Here is a 27,154-nt window from a genome sequence, read left to right on the forward strand (position 1 = left end):
GCTATTAATAAAAAATGAATTAAAAAGGTTAATACAATGTAAACTACAGCATTGCTGCTCCACTTTAAACAATATTATTTTCATGACTAATTATCTCACAATTAGTAATATTTTTCCTTGATGAACTCTGTGCTGCTTCTTCTTAAGGAAAGTGCTGCAAGGTAATACAGCAGTTCCATGACAATGCAAATAGGACCCATTCAATTTGCACAAAAAAAAGGTTGCCAAGAGCAATTAGCACTTCATTAATATGATATAAAATGCTAATTTGCCATATATCCCAAGTGACTCAAAATTCCTTTCCACCCATATGTGCAAATAATAGTTAATATGGTATAGCACGTTTGAATCAGGTTCATGGTGCATTCGTAGAAATCCCTGCATCAGTTTCTTGTATAATAACTATTAGTTAATAAGAACAGTAGCCCATATTTAACCTATGACTGCAGTGTTAACTATAAAAGGATCTGTTGGCAGCAATATCTCATAATTCCACCCATGTAAGGTTCTCTCTACCTTGCTGTCCAGGGTGAAGTATTAGAAACTGACTTCCAATCTAATTTATAAAGCAGATTTAAATGAAGTGCTGCTAATGCTCAGACTGGACATTCAACATTCTGTGAGGCAAAATCATTCCCTGTGAATTGCACAGCTCAGGCATTCTCGCACTCACTGGCAGCTTCTAATGATCAAAGCATTTGACTTAAATAATTGATTTATTTATACCAGTAAAGAAGCTCCGGGGGGTTGTGAATATTATGCGATATAATCACACCATTAGGGAATCAGAGACACTCAGATGTGCCTTGTGTCTGCTAATGCCCTGTGGGTATGATTAGAATATCATACATCAAAGGAATTTGCTCTAAAATATTTCATACCATAAATTAATAAAATACTGTATTTAAATAATTTTACTGATTTAGCGGGACAGTTTCAATGAGATGCAAGATGCTCTGTGCATGGCAGCAGCGATACGGTATTCAGAAATGGGTTGATCTAGGAAAGTACAGAAGCCCTAACCATGCCCTGTTAATACTCAGATGCCAGCTGGGGCATCCATCATTTCAAAAATCACTGTCTCAGTTAAGTACTGCTTCCATGGACTGTGACTCAAAGCCATCCAGCTAGTATTGTCTGATGGAGCAATGTTGCTCCTTCAAACAATCCTTTTGGGAAAAGAGCTCTCTAGATAGTAAGGCCTTCTGGCATAGTGGCAGGCTAGCAAAGGTAAAAATCCCTTCCTACCAGATGCCTGTTCAAGTGGGAAAGTATCCAGACTCTTCTGTTCATTCTATTTCTAATACATAAAAGCAATAGATCTATCTTGGATAGTAATATAGCTCCCCATCAACATAGTATCTGAGCACCTCACAACCTTTAATGTGCGTATTCTCACAACACTCCTGTGAGGTAGGGAAGTGCTCTTATTCCCATTTTACAGATGTGGAACTGAGGCACCGAGAGATGAAGTGACTTGTCCAAGCTCGCACAGGAAGTCTGTGGCACAGCAGTAGATTGAACCCATGTCTCAACTCCCAGGCTAGCACTCTAACCACTGGACCATCCTTTCTTCCCATCAAGACACCAATTTCTGGTTAAGGCTGTCAGTGAACGTACTGCATGGAGCAGTTTTTAATACTGGGGAAGGATGTATTATTTGAATTCATGTCTGCTTTAGCAGCAGTGTGGCGATGCCCTTGCCCCCAGGAACTTCCAGGAGGAACTGTTTATAAAGAAACACTTTCCCTGCCCCTGCTCACCCATGTGGAGGGGTGCAGATACTGCAGTGCTAGGAATCACACAAGGCCACCAGGGACCACCAGATCATCTAGTCCAACCTCCTGTGTATCACAGGCCACCAACATCACCCAGCACCCACACACTAACCCAACAACCAAAATTAGACCAAAGTATTACGCCCACAGGTGAAGTGCCACAAGCAGAGAATAGGAGGGACTGAGGAACCCCAGTCTAAGGCCCCCAAAATGGCAGAGAAGTGATTGAGATATACTGAGATAATCCTAGCAAGGGATCCACACACTGCAGAGTGAGGTGAAAAATCCCCAAGGTCACTGCCAAGCTGATCTGGGGGGGAAATTCCTTCCTGAGACTACATATCAGTGAGACCCTGAACATGTGAGCAAGAATCATCTAGTCAAGTACCTGAGGAGGGTGGGTGCTTGTTCCCACATCAGAACCTTGGCCCACCCCACATCTAATTGCTAACCATGGCCATCCCTGATGCATCAGGGAAAGGAGCTTAAAAACAAACAAAATACACTGTGGGGGAGGAGGAATCTCTTCCTGACCCCTTCAGGTGGCCCATTGTAAGCAGAAGTGAACCCCAGGGCTGCTAAACCCTGGCCCCTACCATCACAAGCAACCCCATCATAAAAATCACACTCCTAAAATTGTCCAGCTCTCCCTTACAACTAATTAAGTTATTTGCCCTCACAACTCTGAATGGGAAACTCTTCCAGAACTCCACCCATGTATTGGTTAGAAACCTTCTTCTAATATCCAGCCTGAATTTGGTCATGGCCAGTTTATATCCATTTGTTCTTGTGCCAACAAGATAGAGATATTGCAAGCTGCAACATCGCTTTGGAGAGTTCTCTGCTACTCTGGGGGATGCCTGTCCCCCTCTGTAGTCTACCAGCTCCACAGACTAGTGTGAAGATGGAGAAGGACTGGGTACCTTGGGGTGATTTCTGCCTCAGGCAGCAATAGGACAGAGTAATATAGCACTCTCTGAGCACAGGGACTGCAAATATGGCTGTTCCTTGGGCTGAGGAGAGTATGACTGGGTAAAGGCTCCTTAAGTCTAACTCCCTACTACCATACTTCCCCGCACAAGGCTAAGCATAATCCAGGCCATATCACTTTAATGCTTCTAAACAGCTGATGTTATTTGATATACAGAAGAAGACTGGAATATGAGAATCATAATAATGCATCCTGTACTGATGATGTTTAAACTAATTGTTCACACTCTAAGCAATAAAAAGCAACAGATATTTTTTTTATGAATTCCTCCAAAAATGCCATCTCTATTATTAAAATAGGGATGGGCATTTTTTTAAGGGAGTCATTCATCCCTATGGGAAGCTCCCTGAGAATCTGTCCAAAGTTCTTCCCACTCTGGGTATGTCTATACTGCAACAAAGGGTGTGACTGAAGCATGTATAGACATAAATGAGCTAACTTTGATCTAGCTAGGCTGAAATAACTATAATAGTGAAGTTGCGACAGCATAGGCAGCTGCATAATTGGTATAAGCCCACGTGCATCCCTGGATATGTACTCAAGTGGCTAACTTGTGTCTACATGCCTATATCTGCAGCAGTCATCTCTCTGACTGGAGTGTAGACATACCCGTAAACATCTCTCCAGCCCTTGAAACCCTGCAAATCTTTAGTGAATTTGGCCTCAGAAGTACTGTGTGTGCTTGCAGTATTGACTCTCAATACCTTACAGTACAAGGTACTCAGAGGCTATATGCCATGTAGCACTTTATAAAGTAATTAGAGATTAATCTGTGTTGTGAGGGTCATATCTGAAATCAGCTCTGAATTCAAACTTTTCTCAGGTTCAGTTGTTCTGGTTCAGCCAGTCAAAAAGTCAAGTCCCCACCTTGAAGCTTCAGGATCCAAATCTGAATCCAGAACCAAACTTGCCTGTAGGTTGGGATATAGAGGAAGAAGGGCTCAGATTCAGTGTTCCAGTTCAGGCCTAACTCTTAAATAACTAAATAAACAAAAATATATTGTTACTGCAGTATGCTGAGTGTAATATTCATTATAATTAGAGACTGGCCCTGGACACAAAATCCAGAACCTGATTTCGAACTCTCCAAATGTCAGTGGCTGTCAGACCTTAGTCCCACTGGTTGTCCAATTTCATGGAGCCCATTAGAAAAGACAGTGGCCACTGTAAAATCTGGATATGGATCCAAGTTTGGATTATAACAAGGGATGATAAATAGTGCCAGCACCAACAGCCTCAGTTGTCCGTAGTGGATTAACAGAAAGGCCCTCAGATGCACTGGTCTATATTAGTTAAAGCTTTAACTGTCTAGACTGTAGGCATCCCATGCTGATCAAGGAGCATTAGCATCACCAGGTCTCAGAGCAAGTCTCTTTGAACAGCTGTGATTTTATTTTCTGCCTCAGTTGCAACCTATGAATACTTTTCAAGGGTAAGGAGGACTAAAGCACATCACAGCAGCCCAGCCTAAGATGCCAAAGGAGAGGATCACTGTGGCAGAGTGTGCATCTGGAAGAAAAGAGGGCAACTTTTGAACTTTCCAAAGATGAAAATAACTATTTCTGACCAAGAACAAAACCTGGGCTTCTACATTCAGTTGGGCTCATGGTCTAAAAAGATGCCAAGTTCTGAAACTTTCCAACCTGTCTATACTAGAATTTTCCACAGAACCCATCAATGTAGTATCTAAGCACTACACAGGCTATTTATTTCTGCACACCAACGTCCCGAATGAATGTCATCATTTTCTCTGCTCTTCACAGATTCCAGGAAGCTTTACTTTACTTGGGGTACGTTTGTGCCTGATTTTAAGAGGTGCTGGGCACAGCAGCTCCCATTGCTTCAGTTGAGATGTACCTGGACAGCCGTTCTGAAAACCAGGCCCATATCCTTCTTAATCCTTCCAGTTATGGTGGAGAAGTTTAGGGGGAAAGTGTCCCTTGCAGCATGTTCTAGGAGTCATAAAATTTTGTCACAAGTCTGTGGCAGTCTATGTGCTACATCACCACTATGAATGCTTTAGCTCCAGCTGTTATATGCTTCATCTAAGCTCTGTTAGCTGTCCTGTCCTACCGGGGTGCATGCAATGGTGTAATCAGGAAGGCCAAGGCACAATTGGAGGTGCAGCTAGCAAGGGATGTGAAAGGTAACAAGCAGTGATGAGCTGCCAAAATCTTAACAACTGGTTCCCTATAAAAAGTTTTGATTTAAGCGGGGGGGGGGGAGCGGGGGAGGGGCCAGGGGAGGGGGAGACATACCCCTGGGGCCGGGGGCCCCTGCAGGGCCTGGGGAAAATTGCCCCACTTGCCCCCCAGCAACTCTAGAACTTGCAGCCCCCTCCCCACTTATCCTGCCAGCAGCTCAAAGCAGCAGGATGACTCAGGAGTTCAGCTGAGCTGCCCAGCTGCTGCGGCTCTTCGGGGTGAGGGAAGCGGGGGAGGCCTGGGGGAGACATCCTCGTGGGGCCAAGGGCCCCTGCAGGGCCCGGGCCAATGGCCCCCTCCCTTCCCCTCTGGCCAACCCTGGAGCTTGCAGCAAGACCCCCCCACACCTTGCCGGGCCTCTCAAAAAGCGGCAGCAAGACAACTCCAGAGCTCAGCTGAGCTGCCCAGCTGATGCCGGCGGTTGGCCACGCTGCAGCTGGGAGAAAGCAGGGGGAAGGGCCGGGGGAGCCTCAGCCTCCCCAGCTGGGAATCCTGGGAGCAACAGGATGGTCCGGCCCACGGACCGGAGTTTTGCCCACTCCCTGGTCCTTTAACAACCGGTTCTCCACGGAGGTCTAATTTTAGCAACCGGTTCTTGGGAACCTGTGGGAACCAGCTTCAGTTCACCACTGGTAACAAGAAGGGTTTCCACAGGTATGTTAGCAACAAGAAGATGATCAGGGAAAGTGCAGGACCCTTACTGAATGGGGGAGGCAACCTAGTGACAGATGATGTGGAAAAAGCTGGAATACTCAATGCTTTTTTTGCCTCGGTCTTCACAGACAAGGTCAACTCCCAGACTGCTGCACTGGGCAGCACAGTATGGGGAAGAGGTGAGTAGCCCTCAGTGATGAAAGAACAGGTTAAGGACTATTTAGAAAAGATGGACAAGCATAAGCCCATGGATCCGATTCTAATGCATCCAAGGGTGCTGAGGGAGTTGGCTGATGTGACTGCAGAGCCATTGGCCATTATCTTTGAAAACTCATGGCGATCAGGGGAGTTCCTGGACAATTGGAAAAAGGCAAATATAGTGCCCATCTTTTAAAAAGGGAAAAAGGAGAATCCGTGGACCTACAGACTGGTCAGCCTCACCTCAGTCCCTGGAAAAATCATGGATCAGGTCCTCAAGGAATCCATTTTGAAGCACTTGGAGGAGAGGAAGGTGATCAGGAACAGTCAACATGGATTCACCAAGGGCAAGTCATGCCTGACCAACCTGATTGATAACTGGCTCTGTGGATATGGAGAAAGCGGTGGACATGATATATCTTGACTTTAGCAAAGCTTTTGATATGGTCTCCCACAGTATTCTTGCCAGCAAGTTAAAGTAGTATGGATTGGATGAATGGATACGGTGGATAGAAAGCTGGCTAGATCGTCAGGCTCAATGGGTTGTGATCAATGGCTCGATGTCTAATTGGCAGATGGTATCTAGCGGAGTGCCCCAGGGGTCTGTCCTGGGGCTGGTTTTGTTCAACATCTTTATTAATGATCTGGATGATGCGATGGATTGCACCCTCAGCAAGTTCGTGGATGACACTAAGCTGGGGGGAGAGGTAAATATGCTGGAGGGCATGGATAGGATACAGAGGGACCTAGACAAATTAGAAGATTGGACCAAAAGAAATCTGATGAGGTTCAATAAGGACAAGTGCAGAGTCCTGCACTTAGGACGGAAGAATCCCATGCAGTGCTACAGGCTGGGGACCGACTAGCTAAGCAGCAGTTCTGCAGAAAAGGACCTGGGGATTACAGTGGATGATAAGCTGGATATGAGTCAACAGTGTGCCCTTGTTGCCAAGAAGACTAATGGCATATTGGGCTGCATTAGTAGGAGCATTGCCAGCAGACTGAGGGAACTGATTATTCCCCTCTATTCAGCACTGGTGAAGCCACATCTGGAGTACTGCATCCAGTTTTGGGCCCCACGCTACAGAAAGACTCTCTCCAATTTGTCCACATCCTAACAGAAGGCAACAAAATGATTAGGGGGCTGGGTCACATGACTTGTGAGGACAGACTGAGGGAACTGGGCTTATTAAGTCTGCAGAAGAGAAGAGTGAGGGGGGATTTGATAGCAGCCTTCAACTACCTGAAGAGTGGTTCCAAAAAGGATGGAGCTAAGATGTTCTCAGTGGTGGCAGATGACAGAACAAGGAGCTCAAGTTGCAGTGAGGGAGGTCTAGGTTGGATATTAGGAAAAACTATTTTACTAGGGAGGTGGTAGAATCTCCATCTTTAGAGGTTTTTAAGGCCTGGCTTGACAAAGCCCTGGCTGGGATGATATAGTTGGTGCTGGTCCTGCTTTGAGCAGGGGGTTGGACTAAATGACCTTCTGAGGTCTCTAATGTTCTATGATTCTATCTTAGTGGATCAGGGATGGAGATGCAGTCACTGATATAAACTGGATTCTGATGGCTTTAAAGAACAGAACCAAGGTCTTAAATTTGTGCCAGATTGGAAACCAAGAGAGATTAGAGCACCAGTGATAGTGGCTCATCTGACTAGAATGCAGGCTGGCACATTCTCTGTATTGTTTCCATCTTCTGCCCTGATTACCATAATTCAGTCTGAAGATGACTACTACATGGATCACTATGGTCAAACCTTCACTTGAGAGGAAGAAGCAAAGTCAAAAATAGTTAACCGGAGAAAAAAGGCATTTCTTGCTACTGTTGCTGCCTGGGCATACAGGGTTAGTGATGAGTCCAGCAGGACTACAAGGCTTTGTACCCTTTAACAAACAGAGAGCAGATCTTTTCAGGAGGACAGGAGGTCAGAGTCCCAGCTAATTCTTCAGAGTGTTTTCCCTGTTCTACCAGCCTGAAATTTGGTCTTTCCTAATATCAGTTAGAGTCAGCTCTTCTTCATCCAGGCAGTGATCTCTTAGCAGGCATTGTGCAATCTTAGCGATGGCAAACTGCTTGCCTCTGTAGGAAGTGAGATATACAGCTGTCATCAGTGTATTGTTAGCAAAGGAGCCTGTTAGCCCTATCAATAGATAAACACTTCAGAACATTAAAAATAGTTAAGTAAACCACAGGCTACAAGAGAGTTGCAGACCTGCCTACTCTCGCTGTCATTGGAAAGGAAATTCTCTCTCTTTGTATTAAGTTAAAAATGCCGTTCTTCTCTGAAAACTGACCAGTTTAAAATGACACCGTCTTCCTGAGCAGGTCTGCTCGCTGAGCCAAAATTTTAAATTAGGACCTGAAGGTAGGCCCCTAAATCCACATTTAGTCATCTAAAAATGAGGTGCCTGATGTTCCATGGTGCAGAACATTCACAGTAGTTGGTACTCAGCAACTCTGAAAGTCAGGCAGATTTTTAATTAACATGCCAAAATATGAAGTTATCTGCCCAACTTTATGCACTGAAGTTTGAAAATTTCAGTCCATATGCTGATCCTCTGGTCTGGCTGAGCTGAGATCAATACAGAACTAGGAAAGGGGGTGGGGGGAAATCAGACATGGCTTTAGGCCATCTTGATCCTGGGTCTGATTCACCCCCTGGTGCAACTTAAAGCAACCTGCAGGTTGCTCTAAATTGTGACCAATTGCTAGCCCTCCCCTCCCAAAGCTGTTTTGACAGCCACAGAATGCCTCGCGTGCTTCAGGTTGTAGCAAGAGCGGTATAGAACTACCATACTGGCTCCTCACTGCCTGTGGCTTTTTCTTACACTGGCAGAATATCAGTAGCCAGTTATGCTGGCTTTATGGAGTAGTGCTGAAGTGCAATGGAAGGGAAAGAGGCCAGTAATTGGACCTATATGGTTAACTTAAGAATGGCCATCCTGGGTCAGACCAAAGGAACATCTAGCCCAATATCCTGTCTTCCAACAGTGGCCAATGTCAGGTGCTTCAGAGGGAATGAACAGAACAGGTAATAATTGAGTGATCCATCCCCTGTCACCCATTCCTAACTTCTTTATATTCTTGTTAGCCTTGTAAAGCCAATGGTGCTAAGAAAGAGTGAGCTGGATTTTATTCTGGTTGATGTACCATGAAGTCATTACTAGAAATAACTAAATTACAGGACCAAATTCTCTCCCTAGTTATACCTGTGCAACTAAAGGAGGGATTTAATGACACAGTCAGAGAGACCACCACTTAACTGTCAGGCACTGCTCTCAGTGAATTCAATAGAGGTTTTGCCATTGATTTCAAAGGGAGCACAGTCAGGACTATAAATCTCAAATTGAGTTTGCCTGGTAGAGAATTTTTAAAGATACACTTTTAGTAAACTTAAAAACCAAATTTGCTCTGGAAACCCTTTAGATACAATAAATATGGAACTCCATAATGCTATTTTTATAGTCACTTTTCAGAGCAGAATCAGTTTTTAAAAGTACTTTCTACTTTTGATGAAGGACTTTGAAACGCATTTCAACGAAACATTTAAAAATCTAAATCATTACTTGAAATCACCTTCCTTTGAATTGCCATATCTTGACAGCCCGGAAGCTGTAAGAGGAGGAATGTGAAAAGTATACGCCTAATGCTATTCCTTTTCCACAGCTCTTGTTCTTGTGTGACTAGATTTATGCACAGAGCACCTTAAATGGAATCCATCAAGATTACACACATATAGCTAGTTATAACAATAGCGCAGGTAGCGCTGTACCTACTATCTCAGCTTCTGTCATATGAAAAGAACTGAGACATGGTGACACAATGTTCGTTTGTTTTGGTGGCAGGACTTACATAACACAACAGGGTCTAAAAATAATAATCATCTGCTAAAACATGTGAAAGTGAGTTAAGTAAAACCTTAATATATTCCCTTGTTTAAATATTAGTTACGTGGGCTGACAGCTGTTCCCAGAGGAGGGTTTTAAAAAAAAAAGTGCTACAAAAGCATTGGTTGTTAAAACAAATCTGTCGATGGGACTCTTGGAGTAGAGTGTAGCCCAGCTATAGTTGCCCAAATACAGAGAAGACATTGTAAAGGAAATATTGGGGGGGGGAGGGAAGGGCAGAGGTGGGGAAAGGAAAACAAAACAGAGACAACCTCCCACAAAGGGGAGTATGAAACCTGTGAAAATAAGAATCCATCTTTTCACCAGGCCTATTTTTAGAAAAAGCAGTTTGAAGAGATGTCATAAGGCTTCAAAAACATCAGCTTGGTGATTAGGGATATGCTATAATACCTCTCTTCAGTGCACAAGGAGACAAGATGGACGTTAAAAATAAACATTAGGAGTAAGGAGGTTTCTGTACACATAAATCTCTTCCTGCTTGGGAGGGTGAAAAATATATTAAAAAAACAGGAGGTGACCTCACGTGTTGCCAACTCTCTCAATTTTATCACAAGTCTTGAATCTTGGTTGGTTTTCTTAAAGCCCTAGCTCCTGTAATCATGTCTTTGTCAGAATCTTCTTTCATTTTTTAAATAAAGTAATCTGTAGCCCTCAAAGTTACAAAGAAAAGCTTGAAAACCCAAATCATAACGGCTTGAAAAGCAGAAGGTTAAAAATATACATTATTTGTAGAGACCTCCTCCTTTTTAAGCCAGTTGCCCGCTTTTGAGGCCAGTCTAATGACTCCTTGAGGTTGACAATATTGCCTCCATAAGGTATACAAAAGTCGGGCTTGATGGAAGAAAGAAGAGGTGTCTGACTGCTGATGTACATTGTTATGCCCATTGTTATGAAATTGAAGGTAATAATAATAAAATATATTTAGAGCAGACTTTTCATTTGAGAATTTCTAAGTATTTAAAATACATTAATCATTTAAGCCTCGGGACAGCTCTATGTATTGATACTATTATTCCCTTGTACAGAAGGGTAGAGGTTCAGTGATGTACCATGGGTGAGGCTATGATTCTGTCACAGATTCCGTGACTTTCCAGGAACTCCATGACTACTTCTGGGCAGGGCTGCAGCAGCTGTCAGGCCCTGGGGCTGCTAGAGCAGCAATGGACGATCAGCTGTTCCCAAGGCCCCATTGCTGGCTGCTAGAACTGCTGATCAGTGGCCGGCCCGGGGACTGAAGCAGCAGTAGTCAGCCCCTGCCGCAGGAGTGGTGGTGGGGCTAGAGCAGCTGCAAGCCCCAAGAGTGCTTTGTTTGTCCACCCTCCCCTCCCCCAGGGTATTTTTAGTAAAAGTCAGAGACAGGTCGCAGGCCTCCATGAATTTTTGTTTATTGCCCGTGACCTGTCCGTGACTTTTACTAAAAATTTCAGTGACAGAATTGTAGCCTTAACCCTGGGACACTGAAAGTCACAGAACTGAAACTAAAACCCAGAATAAAATACTGATTTTCGGTCACCCGCTCTAACGACTAGGCCACATTGTATCCATATGACCATGTAATGCTATGAGACTACCTCAATTGATGTAAACATAGGAACTCAAGGAAAACAACATTAAGAAAGAATGTGATACTAAAGGAATAAGGCAGGATTTCCTTACTTAGGACTGTAAGGATGTATCCCTGTAAGGCCACCATACTGCAGTGCTGAAAGTTAGTGGACAGATAAGTTGTGAGAGAGTAAAACAGATTGCTGGACCTCTGCAGATGAGAGAACATTAAACTCTCTCTCATATGCAAGGCTGTATTTCCTTCCAGAAGACACTAAGAAGGTCATATTTCCTTTCTGTGGAGAAATCCAATCAGAAACTCTACAAGGTGTACTTCACAGTTTCTTCTGAATTGCCCCAGGTGGGGTTTGTCCCCTCCTGAGCAGGCCAGGTAATCAGCCTTATAAGTACACAAGTCTTCTGAATTCTATATGGATCTTGAACCTCCCACAGAGAGAGAGAGCCCCATCCACAGAGGCCCATTACCTAAGCACAGCCCTACAGCCCTCTAGCTCCCTCATTCTATGCACTTCCATACATTCCTCATGCCAGTTGCCACTAACTACAGCATTGCCAACTCTCATGCTATTTGGTGCTTTTCTTATAGCCCCAGCAGCTTCAATCAGATAATTAGGTGAGCATCTCAGCTTTTATTTTAAAAACTAAATTTCTAGCCCTTATAGTTATGAGGGAAAGCTTGGAAACATGAACCCTAAGCACTCCAACAACAGAAGGCAAATAAAATACATTTCGGGTCTTTATGAAATCATATGATTTTAAACCACTCTTATGATTTGTTGCGACCTCACTCATTTGAATACTTGGGGTTGGCAGTACTGTAACTATCACCACCCTCCGAAAAAGGGTTTTTCACAGCATGTGGCGACGGTTCTCTCAGGGAAGTCACAGTTGAGTTTGTGAGGGAACAGTACTATGGACAGCAGCATTGCCCTACATGCCCTAGTGACCCCATTAGCATCAAGGCTGATCCCAAAGGGAGTGGCCTCCTTGCAGATTGAGCACTACTTTGATTGATCTCTAGCTAGCTCCTTAAGATGATCTAGCTGGATGGTCAGTCTATGGCCATCATTGGTGATTTTATTGCACCATGGAAGCTGTTGGTGATCACTAAGCCTGTAGTGGCATTCTTTTGAAAATACACTTTGTAATTCAGTTGTCTGTCATCCTAGCAATATGCCCATACCCAGAAAGTTGCCAAAAGCAAACCAGTGCCGATGGGGATACTTGGTGAGTTTGGCTATGAATATCCTTATTGCTCATCTTTTCCTGCCACCTAATATGGAGCAGCTGACGATAACGAGCATCAAAAATGTCAATCTGCCGCTCTTCAGCCTTCCTTGGTGCCTATATTTCACTGCTGTACAATAGAATTGGTATAACCGTAGTTCTGAGAATCCGCAGATACATAGAAAGTGTGATGTCCCGATGTCTCCACAAAGCTGCGGAAGGCCCTGGAATGTGGCAGAGGCAGCTGCAACACAAGCATCCACATCTTTTGAGCATCTTCCAGCAATGTCTAGGTCACTTCCCAAGTATTTGACAGTTGCCACCTGCTCATTATCTTCTCTGGTCAGAGTAGATAGTCTGATCAGCAGCAGCCTAGTCTGTGGTGTACCTTCAGAGGCACTTCAATGGGATTGTGGAAAAGGCAAGCATACCTCAGAGCCACTGCTCCTCAACTTCTCTGCTCCTCATTCAGATGCACTAAATGTAACTCCCATCCATGCATAGTGGTAAGGTAGAAGATCAGACCCTGGTTAAAGTAGTTAAATATATGGATTAAAATCACCAATAGTAATAGTTAATACAACTGCTGTTAAAAAAAGAACTACATATATGGAGGGGGAAATATTTGGGACATAGCTGCTAACATGGCATGCAAATACAGATCTAAAACACTCTCATCGCTGTAATTTTATTGCATACCACAGAATCTTCCAAAAACCAAGTGTGCAGTGCTGGACTTCAAAGATAGGTGACAAAGCCTCCAATTGAGATCCAAAACCGTAGTGCAGAAGAAGGAAGATTTACAGGATGTGGGATTTATTGATTTAATATGTTTACATTTTTCTATGGCTTCCAGTTTCATCAGTCAGCATTTCTGAGGTCAATAATTGACAGTAACAAAACAGAATTATGCAAAGCTTGATGGGTGTCTTCTATGAGCGCCAATCATAGGCCCACAATGTATTGTAAGTTCCTTGTGGCAGGGTTTCAATCTAAATATAAGGCAAGATACAGACAGGCAGAGGAGCACAAGGTAACAGTGAGCTAAAACTGGTCTGCATTTAAACCAGTGGTCATAGACTACCAGTTTCCTAATGTGGCATTCCTATGGAAAAGGCATACACTTGGTTCTAAGATAAGATATGTATCTGATAAACAACTATACTTAAGAGGTACAACATGGTCTCCTGGTTGTGAAGGTCTGATATAAGACTCTGATTTGAAAAACCCTAGTTCCAAATAACACCCTTAACTAAACACACGTAGCAATCAATATTTCTGATGGCACTCCACCTCTGACTTCGAAAGAATAGCATTAGGTTGGGATTCACAGATTCTCCCTCTCCTGGTCATTTGTTTTGCTCACTCTCACTTTCTGAAACTACAGAGGATGAGAGAGAGAAGACCTTGCTAGGGTTTTAAACTCATAATCCCACCTGTAGCAACATGCCTGGAACTTGAAGTAAGGAGCAAAACATGCAGGAGAGAAGAGCTTGGAGGAGGCACCAGGAAGTCAGTCTTTGTGCAGATGGCTAGAATGCTAGCTGCATTGCAGCACCTCTTTAAACAGTTCTCTTAATAAAGAGACAGTTTAGTTTTTCAAAACACAGAATTATTTCCCTGTTAATACCCAGCACCTAGTACTTGCTATGTCAGGAAAGCATGAGAGTGGAGCAACTTTAATGAGTTTCACAGTAGATGTCCTGTTGCACAAACAAAGGTACATGAGCAATATAGAGGACACTTGTACCACAGGCATAAACCTCAGTACAAACTTACTGCAGAACACTTGCCTTCTCTCCATGCAGGCTTTATTTGCTAGCTAATGAACGTGGGGATGCAAATAGAAAGTCACCCCACAGTTTATAAATGAGCTCAGCTGGAGTATTTTAAAATACAATGATACACTGCTCCTTTCCACTGGCACTAGTATAGAGGAGCTAAAGCCAGTGGAATGGGGAAGAAATTGGAAACAATGGACAGGGAGGGAAGGCAAAAGAAAGCAGCATCTCTGCTGCTCTTTCCCTCCTCCCACTGAAGATACACAAGCCTAGTGCAGGCACACAGAACGGCTGGGGCTCTGTCAGTTGGGAGACATGTCAGTAAGCAGCATACACTAATGAGCACCTACATGGAAATATTAAAAGCTTTCCTCCACATCCTCTGAACCCCTAGAACAGAGAAGATAGAGCACAGGAGTTATCGAGTGACAACACAGCTCCTGAGGAGATGCCAGGACCAGAAGAGAGGGGATTGGTGTCTATGCTACAACTCCACAGTCCAAGGTTTGGCACTATAGAGAAACCTAAAACAGACAGAAGGTTAGATAAATTGCACAGGGTTTCCAGGCCACACACCCTCTCCTTGACACAAAGTTAGAAGCCCCTCCCTCTTAGAGAAGAGCAGAACAAGAAGGAAATACCACAAGATGAACCCTGCTGAGGTCCCAGAAGCCTTCCACTACCATGAGTTTTTCCTCAAGGAGGAGGACTAAAGCCAAAGAAAAAAAATCCAAGATCCAGATCACACAATCTTGTTCTCCTTTCTGAATGGTGTTTCCTCATCTTAGCATGCATTGCCCAGCCTCCTACTATCTCACATACAATTAAGTTCAAGTTCTAAAAGCTCCACCTGTAATTGGAGCCAGCTGCAACCTTTCTGACACATACTAATTGCCAATAATGATTTAAGTGCAGTAAATTCACATGCTGCAATTGTTTTAAATAAGTGACTCTCTCACAGTTTTTCCCTGAGAAAAAACTGTTAATCTTTGCTGCTGACTTATCAAATCCTCCAGTCACCTGTTTACCATCATTTTCATGAGCTGATAACGTGTTTATTAGAGCCATAATGTGCAGGTGGAAGTATAAAGGTCTCATTTGGTAGTTTGAGTTTCATCTAATATATCTTTATGGGAAAGCTTGGTTTTGCTGTTGGGTTTGACTACAGCAGAGACCAAGGGCCAAAATAAGTGCCTCATATTCCTTTCAAATTAAAAGTTACCCTTAGTAACGTTAGTTAACCTTAGACAACTTCCCAGGATACCATTTGGAACAACATACCAGGTTGTTGGGGGGTTCAGTCTAGGATATTGCCTCCTGTAACAAATGCATCTGGTCTTAGTTACCTTTAACTTAATTGAATTCCTCTTTTCATTTTGATGCTTCAGGAATTTTCTGTATTTCAGAAGAAGTTTCACAAGGTAATAAAGGCCTCGTTTGAGAGTTTTGCTTCCACCAGGATACTTTATGTTCCTATAGGAAATCCTCCCTGAGATTGTCAAAAATGCAATGTCTGCACTGTTTGAACCCATTATTTCACTGGAAGATTTGATGTCTGTTCTGACAGGAAATATTTTTTTATTGTGCCAGTGAAGTTACTGCTGTTGGGAAATCAATGCACATGATTTATCAGTCCACCTTCACTAAGACCAAGGGTTATTCCCAGGTGGGCAGTAACATGGCAAGACAGGGTCTGGTGCAAATGAGTCACTTTTTAAAGCCATCTTCAATTGGCTTGATCCTGCAAGGTGCTAAGTGCCCTCAACTCCCATTGAGTCAATACACTGCACGATCAAGCCGTAAATGAGTGACAACTAAGCCTAAGCATAGGAGGCAAACACATTCTCCCTGGACATAAATGAGGAAAGATGCATTACAATAGGGGGGAAAGAATCTTCCAGCCTAATTTATTTTGATACATTTTCCCTATTACATTCTTTTGCAACACTACAGCATGTAAATGATAAAAGCTGCTCCCAAGGTCCTCTTTTACTATCAGTAAGGTTGTATATTTGTCACCACTGTCACAAGAGTCATGGACTCAAAAGATTTTCATGTTTGTGTTATAAATATCCTTGACTTTGGGGAATTGGTATGTTAGTAGGTCAGCGGCTGGGCAGATAACAAAGCACCTGTGTGAACCTGCAGGTGAATATTTGTATCAGGCAGTGGTTCTCAAACTTGATTCACCCTCCCCCCCCTTTGTGTCTGTAGTTATTTACATGCCCGCCCCCGCCCCCACACTCAAGTACATATACCGCCTCCCAGCTCTGAAGAAAGATTGGAGAGCAGCAACTGCTGGCTGGGTGCCCAACTCTGAAGGCAGCGTCACCACCACCACCACCACCAGCAGCTGCAGCACAGAAGTAAGGGTAGCAATGTGAAAAGTGATATTTGTCAAGATCACTTATCACATCACACTTAGCGCACCATTGCCACCCTTATTTCTGCACTGCTGCTGCACCTTGGGGTTGACAGCCAGAGCCCTGCCATCTCCAAATGAGAGAACTGAGAACAAAGGGGGGGAAGGAGAGCCCAAGCCCAGGCTACCTCCCAGTGGGGGATTGGGGTGGGGGAAAAGGGGAAAGAGAGGCCAAGCAGCAAGGCTCTAACTGTCGCCTTTATCCCCACCTCCTGGGTGTCCATGGCCCTTCTGCACAAGTTCCAGCCACCTGGGGCTGATAGCCAGCCCTCTTAAAAAAATAATTAAAAAAAAAAGCACACAGCTACACAGCTCATATCTCCCTTGACAAATTTCAAGATCCACCCCACAGTTTGAGAACTGCTGGAATAAGGTTTGGAGCTTCCCAACAAAGCTTCTCTGTGTGGAACTCCCACTGAAATCAGCACCATGCAATGAAATAACATCACCAATAGTGCTTCATGGGGAGGATGTATACAATCAGGCCCATTGAGACTGAAACAAGAAGCCCAAAAGACTTCACAGAGCACTAGTGCGGAATAGAGAATCAGCAACACATGACACAGTGGACCATGAGAGAAATATAGGAAAACAAGTTGTCAAACAAGAAGTAGTGACAAGTTACTCCCTCAATCTAAAGGCAACTTTTTGTGGGGAAGAAGAAGAAAGGAACCTGAACCTAAAGGAGGGATATATAAAAAGAAGGGTCTGTATTCAAATCAAGAGGGTTCTCAGAATATGTTTAAGGTCTCATTCTGAAGTCCTTAGTCAGCCAAAATTCCCACAGACTTCACTGGGAGTTTAAGGACTGCCAGATTTAGCTCTTAAGAACTTAATGTAGAGGTCTGCTTCTGGGAAGATAGGTTATTTACTATAAAACATGGGTAACATTTTATAATTTATCCTGTGATTACTATGACTTTTGACATTGATCCAATAACTCTTCCATAACTCATGCCCAAGCCTATCATGAAAAAACTAGAGCCCAAATTGTTCATGTCAGTACATGAGTAGTGTGGGTGAAATTATCAACATAATGCTAACATGCAATGATATTGGGGGGGAGGAACACAGTTTGAATAGACTACAAAGCTCCATTGAAGGTTTATTATTAGCCGCCTAAATAAATGTAAAAGCTGGTATTTTTTTATGTACATAGCTCTTTCCTACTTAACAGCCCAGTCCAGAGGGACAATTCATTGGTTGTTCTGTGGCACAAGCCAACTTCTCTTTTCCAAAGAAATGCGTAGAATATTTTCAGCAGACTGAATAATCGAACAGGCTGAACATTCTTAGGTGTTTTAAAATCTATAATATTCTCAAAGTCTGCTTTTGTGCCCAATAATCTCCTGAATCTACATTTTATATAAACCCTGAGCCAATGCTGACCATGCCCAGACTAATAGTTCCTGAAATAGGTTTCCCTACAGCTGAGAACTTTGCCAGTGCAAATAATGTACCAGTTTGCTGATGCAATATATTTCAGTTCTCTTCCTAGGTTTAACCATTTCAGGTAGTACCATGACCTGGAAGTGCAGCAAATCTATGGTTACAGCTGGTCAAATTATTCATTGCAAATATTATATGTTGCTAATTTTCCCCTTTTTTCTGTTTGCAGATTGTTGGTGACCCAATCTTGATGTCCACAAATATATATGTAACTATTCACCAAATAGTTCATGTAACACATTTCAGCCTAGAGGTTGTTTAAGGACTATACACCTCAGCTATTCACAATACACAATTGGTTACCTACATCATATGGTATTGCATCTGATCCTTGATTGGATGACTGAAACTTTTTCGAGAATAATCATTTGCAAACAACACATATATGGCACAAATTTTCAGATGAAAAATCATCCATGGCAAAATTTGAGACCATTTGGGGATTCATGAACATTTCCAGAAATACCCAGAAGCCGTTCCAAGCCCTTGCCCTATAAAGGCTTACAGAACTGGACCCCTGAAAATTGGGGTCACCCCAAGAAGACCTCCTTGCAGCAGGCAAAAAATCTAAGATTCTCACAAATGACAGCAAAACAAACTCACAGTTTTTGAGTGAGAAAACATTCACAAATCACTTGGTATTATTCAACCTGCTTTACCAATCCACTTTGCCTAACAACCGAGACAGTGAAAGGTAACCTGGCAACAATAATCCAGGAAATGGGAAAGACGATGGAGGAAAGAGAGGGAGGGCTATCTTGTGGTTCCAACAAGATTTAGTAATTGTTTTGAATCACAGCCAGAGCTGTTCCTAGGGATGGGGGCCCACAGTGGTCAATCTGCTGTGACTGGGAGCAGCAAGTGCGTTATTCTTGTTTTTGAAGAGGAAGGAGATGGAAAGGACAGAGGGGTGTCAGGGAGCTAGATTCAGCGGAGTCAGTCTCCTAGCAACACACTGGACACAGCTGATTCTGCCAGTGCCAGGGGCTGTCTGATTGACTGCACTTCCTGACTGGTGAAGGGGTGGAGCTAGATACTACTTGACCCAGCAAGAGCCTAGAGCTTGTTAGCTGCTCCACGCATTGCAAGTCTGCAGCTGCACTTGGCACTGCTTCCTGTGCCAGCTCCTGCTTTTGTGCCTGCATCAGCCCCTGCCCTTCTCCATCCTTGACACATCTGGCTCTGCTTCCCAATCACATCTCCGGCGCACCCACTGGCTTTGGCATTCGGCTTATGATCACGGGCTCTGCTCGTAATTACACCCCTGGGTATCCTATGGTCCTCATCATTGACTCCAGCTTGGCTCCACTCTAACCTCTAGGCCTGGCTACCTCCATAGCTCCAACCATGAGACACAGCCTCCTACATCCTGGTCATGTTCTTGCCCCAGGTGGAAAGAGAAGAGAGTAGTGGTGGGCCTATGATGAGTGAGGTTTGACAGACAAGAATTTTCTGGTTGAGGGGGGAAAAAGCAGGTGACTGAAGAAACAGATATATCTACTAAGTAATTCTCCCACTGCCTACAAAAACATAAAACCAGCGCTGGTCTTTGACATTACCAGGTAAAATGCTGCAAGGAGGTGTCCCTGAAGTGGACACCAATGTTCAGGAGTCCAGTCCTGAAAGCCTTCATGGGGCGAGTTGGGGAGCTGCAAGCAAGTGCATAGTGCAGTGAAAAGCACATTGAGCTGGCACCTTCTCCTGCAGCCACTTTCACATGTCCAAAGGGCTGTGTTGGAGGAGACAGCGCCATTGCCCCAGGCATGCCCAGTCTCTGAGCCCTTATCCACACGATGGAAATAGATTGCTCAGCAACCATGGGAAATCTGGAACTCCTGCTAGGTGTAGGAGTCCAGTCAAGGCCTACAAGTTCCAAACCACATCCCAAACTAGCGAGTGGCTCTGCACAGTACTGAGGAGCCCTCTTACCTCTCATACCTCTAGTGCCCTTTCCACTCCACAACCTGGTGGCCCTTCTAATGCACTTCCCCCCACCTCCACACATGACCATGTCCATGATTTGCTTCAACCAGTGGTTGTAGAATACAAGAGATGTAATAAAAGTGGGAGGATTGTCAATAAAAAAAGATCAGGACATCAGGAGTAACCCAGGATTTCAAAGAGATGATGGGTTAACTGTCAGATAAAATATCCTACCAAGCAGTGGCAAGTTTCCCTACACCATTTACCATGTGAATTTTCCTCGAAAATAAACAATCATTAGCCCCACAGGATTTCTACATCAGTCACAGAAGATATCTAATGATGTAATGTTTAAGAGAATTAATTGTGTGAAATAAACCCTTGATAACCATCTTTCCCAAGGATGGCTAAGTGTGAGTCAGAGTTTATTTTAATAATCCTTACACACTAACATGGCATAGTCCATGTTGTACTGCAGTGATGCAACCGCTGTGAGACAATGAGAGAGAGCTGTGAACTCCCACTGCAAAGGGAGGCTGGTCAAATGGAGGTAGTTAAAGAAAGCACACACACTATGAAGGGGCGAATTTAGCAGGCTTGAGAGATTGGGCTTTGCTCTCCAAACTAATATTATTATATCAATTTCAACCACTTAGCACTGATTGCCTGTGTCAACAAGGCACTTCCTCTGTTCTGTATCTTGAGCCATCCTTGTGGCACCTGCCCTTCAGGGAGGAGTTATTGGATTAACCCAGCTTCCTCTTTATCTCAGTTTACTCACCAAAACTACTCTGCAGAGAAAGCTCCCTGAGTCAGTCTTGAGCTGCAGTTTCACTCATATGCAAAAACGCAGATGTAGCATTGAACATGCAGAGCTGAAAAAAAAAACATGACTTCATTGTGAGTAACCACCACAAGCAAAACCGGGTGAAGTCACTGGGGATTTTTCTTTCCAGCACGCCCACACCTTTGGGACTCTTTCAGAGACTTGGACACCTGCAGGGCTGCCAGGAATGGGTAAACCTCTTTTGCTTGCTTTCCCTCAGCTGGGGGAAGTAGGCAGCTGGCAGGACTTATGTGCCAAACACGTTGAGACATGTTGGTTTTGCTACCTGTGCCAGGCCAGAAGAGAAAAAGCTGATGGAGTCATTAGTAACCCGGCTTCAAAATACCAATGCTGGCTCCGTTCCAAACTCCTGACCCTTACAACATAGCACTGTCGGATTGCTAAGCAAGCTGGTCAAGTCACTGAAGCAAGAGAGAGAAGTCCCCAGATTTCCTACCGTGTGTAATTATGTATAGAGTTAGCTAACCATAAACTCCCTGGGACTCCTCAAGGTTTTAACCTTAAAATGGGTGCCAAAAAAACAACCCACCTAGATCTGTATATTTACTTTTAAAGCAAACATATTCAGTGGCCAAAGCCACCTGTTTAAAAAATGTTTTGTGACATAAAGCAGCCATTCAATCCAGAACTGGGAATAAAACCTCAGGGCTGATTGCCCATTTATTGAGAGGGAGTGAGATGCAGCTCATAATTAGTCTTCCCACAAAACAATCAGCGTCTTCAAGGTGAGCTGAGGATTTTAACTGAAGGATAAACAGGAAACTGTTAATGGTAGGATTAAAAGGTTAGATAAGAAAGCAGGTGCTGAAGTACCTTATATTTATCTACTTGGCTTTCACCTGCAGGTATTTCTCACTACATATTACCTACCACACAGACCTTTACTGAAAGCTATGGCTACAATACAGCTTATGTTGGCATAATTTATGTCACTCAGAGTGTGAATAAGGCCATGTCTATACGTACAGCACTGCAGCTCTACCGATGCAGCACATTTGGTGAAGACGCTCTATACTCACCGGAGAGAGCTCACCACTGTGAGTGGCAGAAGCTATGTTGGCAGGAGAAACTCGGTGTATCACACCCCTGAGCAACATAAGTTATATCAACCTAGGCTATAGTGTAGACAGAGTCTAATTCACCCCCCCTGAGTGACATAAGTTATACTGACATAAGCACCAATATGGACAGCTCTGTGTTGGCAGGAATGCTTCTCCCACTTAGATAATTTCTGCCACTCGCAGGGGCTGGAATAGTTAAGCAGACGGGAGAGCTCTCTCCCGTTGGCTTAGAGCAGCTACATTAGACCACTATAAATTCCCTAGTGTAGCTGTGCCTTCACCCACTATATTACTTACACTAGGCTTCATGTGGCAATCCTTTGGTTCAAATAATTTTAGACTCATTTCTACTTGGGGGTAACATTAATATATTTTATATAGAGAAATACCTGCAAATGGTATTTCTCCTGTGATAAGGTCAATCTCTAACTATGTGGGCTTGCATTTATGACACAAGCAAGCAAGCATTTAGATTTGAATCCCATGGATTCCTAAAGTACATTTTTAAATATATGCATTCATCAAGCCTTTAATATTTAACTTTCTATAGGATGAACTTCCTTGCATAGGAGCCTGGAAGGTACAGATAGCAGCCAAGTGGCTTTTGGTCATGATACAGGACAATCTCAAATCCATTACGGACTAAAAAAAATTCAAAAATGACTAACAATAGTCTGAGGTCATCTCTTTAAACTCTCCAAGTAATTAAGCCATTATAGACATGTAAGCACCTAGACGGAGGTTTCTGCAATTCCACAAGCATGGGTGTGACTTTCCCAGAAAGGTATGAGGAATCTCCTTTTTAGCAACTCAGCAACCCAGCCTTCATAGGAAGAGATTTCCAGCCTGGGTGAAGGAACTAGCCTTAATGGGACTAGACGTCCAGGCTCTGGAGTAAACCAAAGAGTTTATCCTTGGACAGAGAAACAAGTTAGCTCTTTCCTACTGAAACTTTTTCAGCATGAAAAGAGAATGACAAACATTGGGATAGAATGCATATAAGAAATTAACTTGAAACCAGATTGAGACCATGGATGCCCCAGAGTAGAAAAGTGGACACAGACTTTAGGGTGGCAGGAGGAGGAGAAGGGAAGTAGGATGGAAGTACTGAAAAGTAGGGTACAAGAATGGTGGCCCCATTTCCCAGGAGGCCCCAACCCAGCCAGCTTCGCTGAACATCGCCAACTTAGCATTTAAAAGACAAGTGTGTCTGTCTCCTAACGTTTTTAGCACCATGTAATTCTTTGTTTCCCTGTATGAATATAACCTGTAGACAGCAGCTATACCTAAGAAAACAATCCAGTGAGAAAGATTCAAGCAAAAAACGGACTTCTGATGACATATTCAACTTCTAAAAAAAATGCCATCGCAGCTGCCAAGAAGCATTTCTCCCAGCTCTAAATGCTGTAACATTCAGATAAGCAGAACATATAACATTATCTTTAACAGCACCATTTGGTGCTTTCCAGTAATTGGCTAGGCAAAGCAAGGTCTTACATACAACCAATGGCATCACCATTTGTATGATAATTTTTGAACTCTGCATCTGATTAATTCCAAACTTTCAGGGAATGTTCTAAGTATCACTGCACATGGTTAGCAGACCCAGAAGCTTCTGCAACCACATCTGTAATTGTCTGTAGATCAAAAAACTGATTTGTAGCAGTCATTAACAGTTTCCCACAGAACAATACCCCCATCTCAGATCTTCCCATCATCCCAATCCAGATTAGAGAGTTGACACACTGAATGATTTATCTCCTCAACAGAATTAAAAGAATTAAGAATGGTGGGAGGAAGGGAATGTGAGGGTGCAGACAAGAGCCTCTGGTATGGGATGGGGGACCCTGGCTGGGGGAGAATAGGTGGCAATAGCATTGGAGAGAGACGAATGGGAGACTCACAGAGCCACTGGTATAGGAATAGAACAGGCGATTCTGGTATGGGGAGAGGAAATGGGGGAATACACAGAGCCTGGGGCATGAAGGAGTGAGTAGGCATTGTATGGAATCCCTGAAATAGAGGGGGACAGGAGAAAGGAACTTGTGAGGGGGAACGGAAGAATGCAAGGAGAGCCCTTATGTGTGCAAATAGTTTAGCCTGCAGAAGCAATGAAGTGCAGGCCTACTAATGGTGAATTCCAATAATGTTATGTCTCTTGAAAATTAGGAGAGAAATCTCCCACCACTATCCCTGCCCCCTCCCACCCAGTCTCACTTTGCTGGAAAAACATCCCCATTCTGCACTGTGGCAGTGCAGGACAATAGCCCTTCACCGGGAGGCCGCAAGCTGATGACAGCACCAACTCTGTTGCAAGCAGCAGCAGGGAGCCTCCTTTGCAGGACCAGCAGTGAGGCATAGCCTGGCCAGTCATCAGCACATACCATCATCACAACATACATGTTCTGCCCAGCTATGGCAGGGCCCCAGAGGGAGCACAAAGTGAGCAGCAAACCCTTTCCTACTCCCTGAGAGGATGAGATCTTTCTAACAGCTAGGTAGGATGAAAGTAGCATGGCAAAACCTGGGGGGGTAGGGGGATCATGGCAAGGGAAGGCAGAGGGAGGTAACATGAGGCTGGATTTTTGCCATATGGTGGTGAAGAAAAACGGAGGAGAGAAGGAAGGAAGGAAAGGATTTTGCCGCAGGGTGAGTGGAGGAAGCCTGAGGTAGTGCACATAGAAAAGCATGAGAAGAATTAGGGATGGGTGAGAGAGCCGGGGTGTTTTCTTATGTGTATACATCTAAGGGTTTGTCTACACCAGAGGCAATGTGCCCAAGAGGGGTGTGAATTCTAATGAGCAACAAACTTTTATGCACTAACTGGACTGTGTAGCCCCAGCTGGTGTGCACTAGATGTTTCTTAATGCTCATTAAAATATTAAAACTGTAAAATGTTTATGTATACTAAGGAACTTTTAGCGCACACCATGCACAGGCCAGTTAGTGCATAAAAGTTTGATGCTTATTAGAATTCACACACCCCTGGGACACATTGCTCCATGGAGTACACAAACCCTAAGAAATTATTCACATTTTTGTGCTCTATTTTATAAACAAAGTATTTAGCACTTTGTAGATGCTGTCTGTGGATGTAATTGGTATTCCCCCCCACACACTTTATTACCACTTTAAAATAATAAATAAATAAACGCTAAGTATATACATTTAGACATACGCATACACGCGCACACACACACACAGTGTCAGACAAGTTACTGCAACGCATTCACTTTGCAAAGATCTGCAGGCACCAAGGAAATAATCAAAATGAGTTTGACTTCTCTGCAATACGTAAACATTTCACCACAGCATCATCTTATAAGCCCTTGAAGGGAAATCTAATATGACACAAATGAAATTTTTGCACAGCACCACTTTGAAGGAATAATCGCATCTTCTCATTTTTGTTTAAAATAAACCTTATTGTTCAGCACTTAAAAAAAGAATAATAATAAAATAATAATAAACGGCAACTTGCAGTAAAGTGAAAACCCCATTGTGCATATGCATCCTCTTATTATTCTGCTCATGTGCCAATATTACAACATGCTCAATAAATACAGATTAAACCTTTTGCAAGTGTTAATTACTGAGATGAAAGCAAAAATTTCACGTAAAGTCCATATTATTAAAATCTTATCACAATCTTCCACACTAAACTAATTGAGCACCATTTTCATATTATTTGCATTAAATGATAGAGTCATTGCTTGAAGCCTGTGCACTAAACATAAGCACTCCAGGACAGGGACTGTGCCTGCTTTACTTGGAAAGTGCCCAGTATATTTTTGCCAGTAGCTCTGTATAAACAATAGTTAATACTAAATAATAATGTGTTGATCTTCTGCATAGAGCTCAGCTGCTAAGGTGACGATTTTCAAACTCTTTCCTCTGCGTAATCATTTTGACCAAGAACTTTAATTAAACAGCCCTGTACTTTCCACAGAGCCATAGCACAGACGGCTTTTGATGTGCTCTGTTCAACCACAGAAGCTACAGTTTTGCAGGCTAACAGACGGATAGGTTCCCTACTGGGTGGGACTTGGGCAAGCACATGCCACAATCGAACTTGGAGGCTGATTCTCCTCTCACCCATCCTAAAAGGTGAAAGTTTGGGAAAGTTCTGAGCGTGTGAAAACAGAATGTTATATTGGAAATGGTTTTGCAGTCGCAACCAGCTGTGCCACTAGAACAGAGAAAGAGATCTACAAGTATTGACCACCCAAACAATATAAAATAATACCATAAAATAATTCAGTTGGAGTTCTTTTTTGCCTTCTGGTTTTGCAGCTGTTAGCATACACCCGGCTCACATTTTCAGACTCTTCTCCAGAAATATGAGGCCTAGAAATTTATTTCCTTTATTTACAAAAGTGCCATGTTTGTTGCATTATATACAGTGCACGTTAGCAAACTTACAAAATTTCAGTCTACTGTACTTAAAGTCAATACTCCAGGCATGTCACACAAAGTGAAACAGCACAAAAATCTTATAAAGAAAATGTGAGTAAAATAAAAAAAAGTGGGGAAAAAATTAGTTTAAGAACAAAATTAATCCTGTGTCTCTTTTCTGATTTGCCACTTCCATCTGTAAATTGCTCTCAATTTTGTGGTCGAGCCTCGTATCTATTGTAAAAGCCACGATTCTCACATAGCCCCTGGAAAATGTTCCCAGCATGTAACTGTTCTGGAAGCGAAGGTTGTTTGGCTTCTTCGTCTGATGCACTATCTTCCTGTGACTCATTACAGCCTTGACTGTCTGAAAGGAGTTCCACATTGGCGGGGTCTCCACCTGGCTGTCAAACTCAACAATGGTCTCAAATTCCTCTGCTGTTAGACTGTAGGGGACGACAACATCAAGGTGCACTTCAGTGTCCTCCAGCCTTGGCTGAAACAAACCTGCCCTTTCAGAAGCCATTACATACAGTCTTCGGGAGAGCTGCAGCCCTAGACTTCTTAGCGAGATGAAGTGCATCAATAATCATTGGGTTTGGTTTGGTTTGGGCAACATCCATGGCTTTAAGCTGCAGGTAAAAATCAAGAGGCCATGATTCACACATTCAGGTGAGCCATCAAATTGATTATACTAAAACCTCTCCACTAACAAGGTTGTCAATAAGCAGCAAGTCTGTTGCCACTA

At 43.3% G+C, this 27,154-nt stretch overlaps 1 long non-coding RNA gene across 2 annotated transcripts; it reads right to left on the reverse strand.

The window, feature by feature from the left end:
* Nucleotides 1–10,571: 10,571 nt before the first annotated feature.
* On the reverse strand, nt 10,572–15,567 carry LOC120401955. Of its 2 annotated transcripts, none has more exons than XR_005596865.1 (3): nt 15,552–15,567; nt 13,366–13,520; nt 10,572–13,054 (listed from the first exon to the last, which is right to left on the reverse strand). It is a non-coding gene; the product is annotated as an uncharacterized LOC120401955 (long non-coding RNA). The 2 variants fall into 2 exon arrangements; XR_005596864.1 differs by lacking the exon at nt 15,552–15,567 and adding an exon at nt 14,951–15,076.
* Nucleotides 15,568–27,154: the final 11,587 nt, after the last annotated feature.

This window comes from Mauremys reevesii, linkage group 3 (genome assembly GCF_016161935.1).
Source record: "Mauremys reevesii isolate NIE-2019 linkage group 3, ASM1616193v1, whole genome shotgun sequence".
Lineage (NCBI taxonomy): Eukaryota > Metazoa > Chordata > Testudines > Geoemydidae > Mauremys > Mauremys reevesii.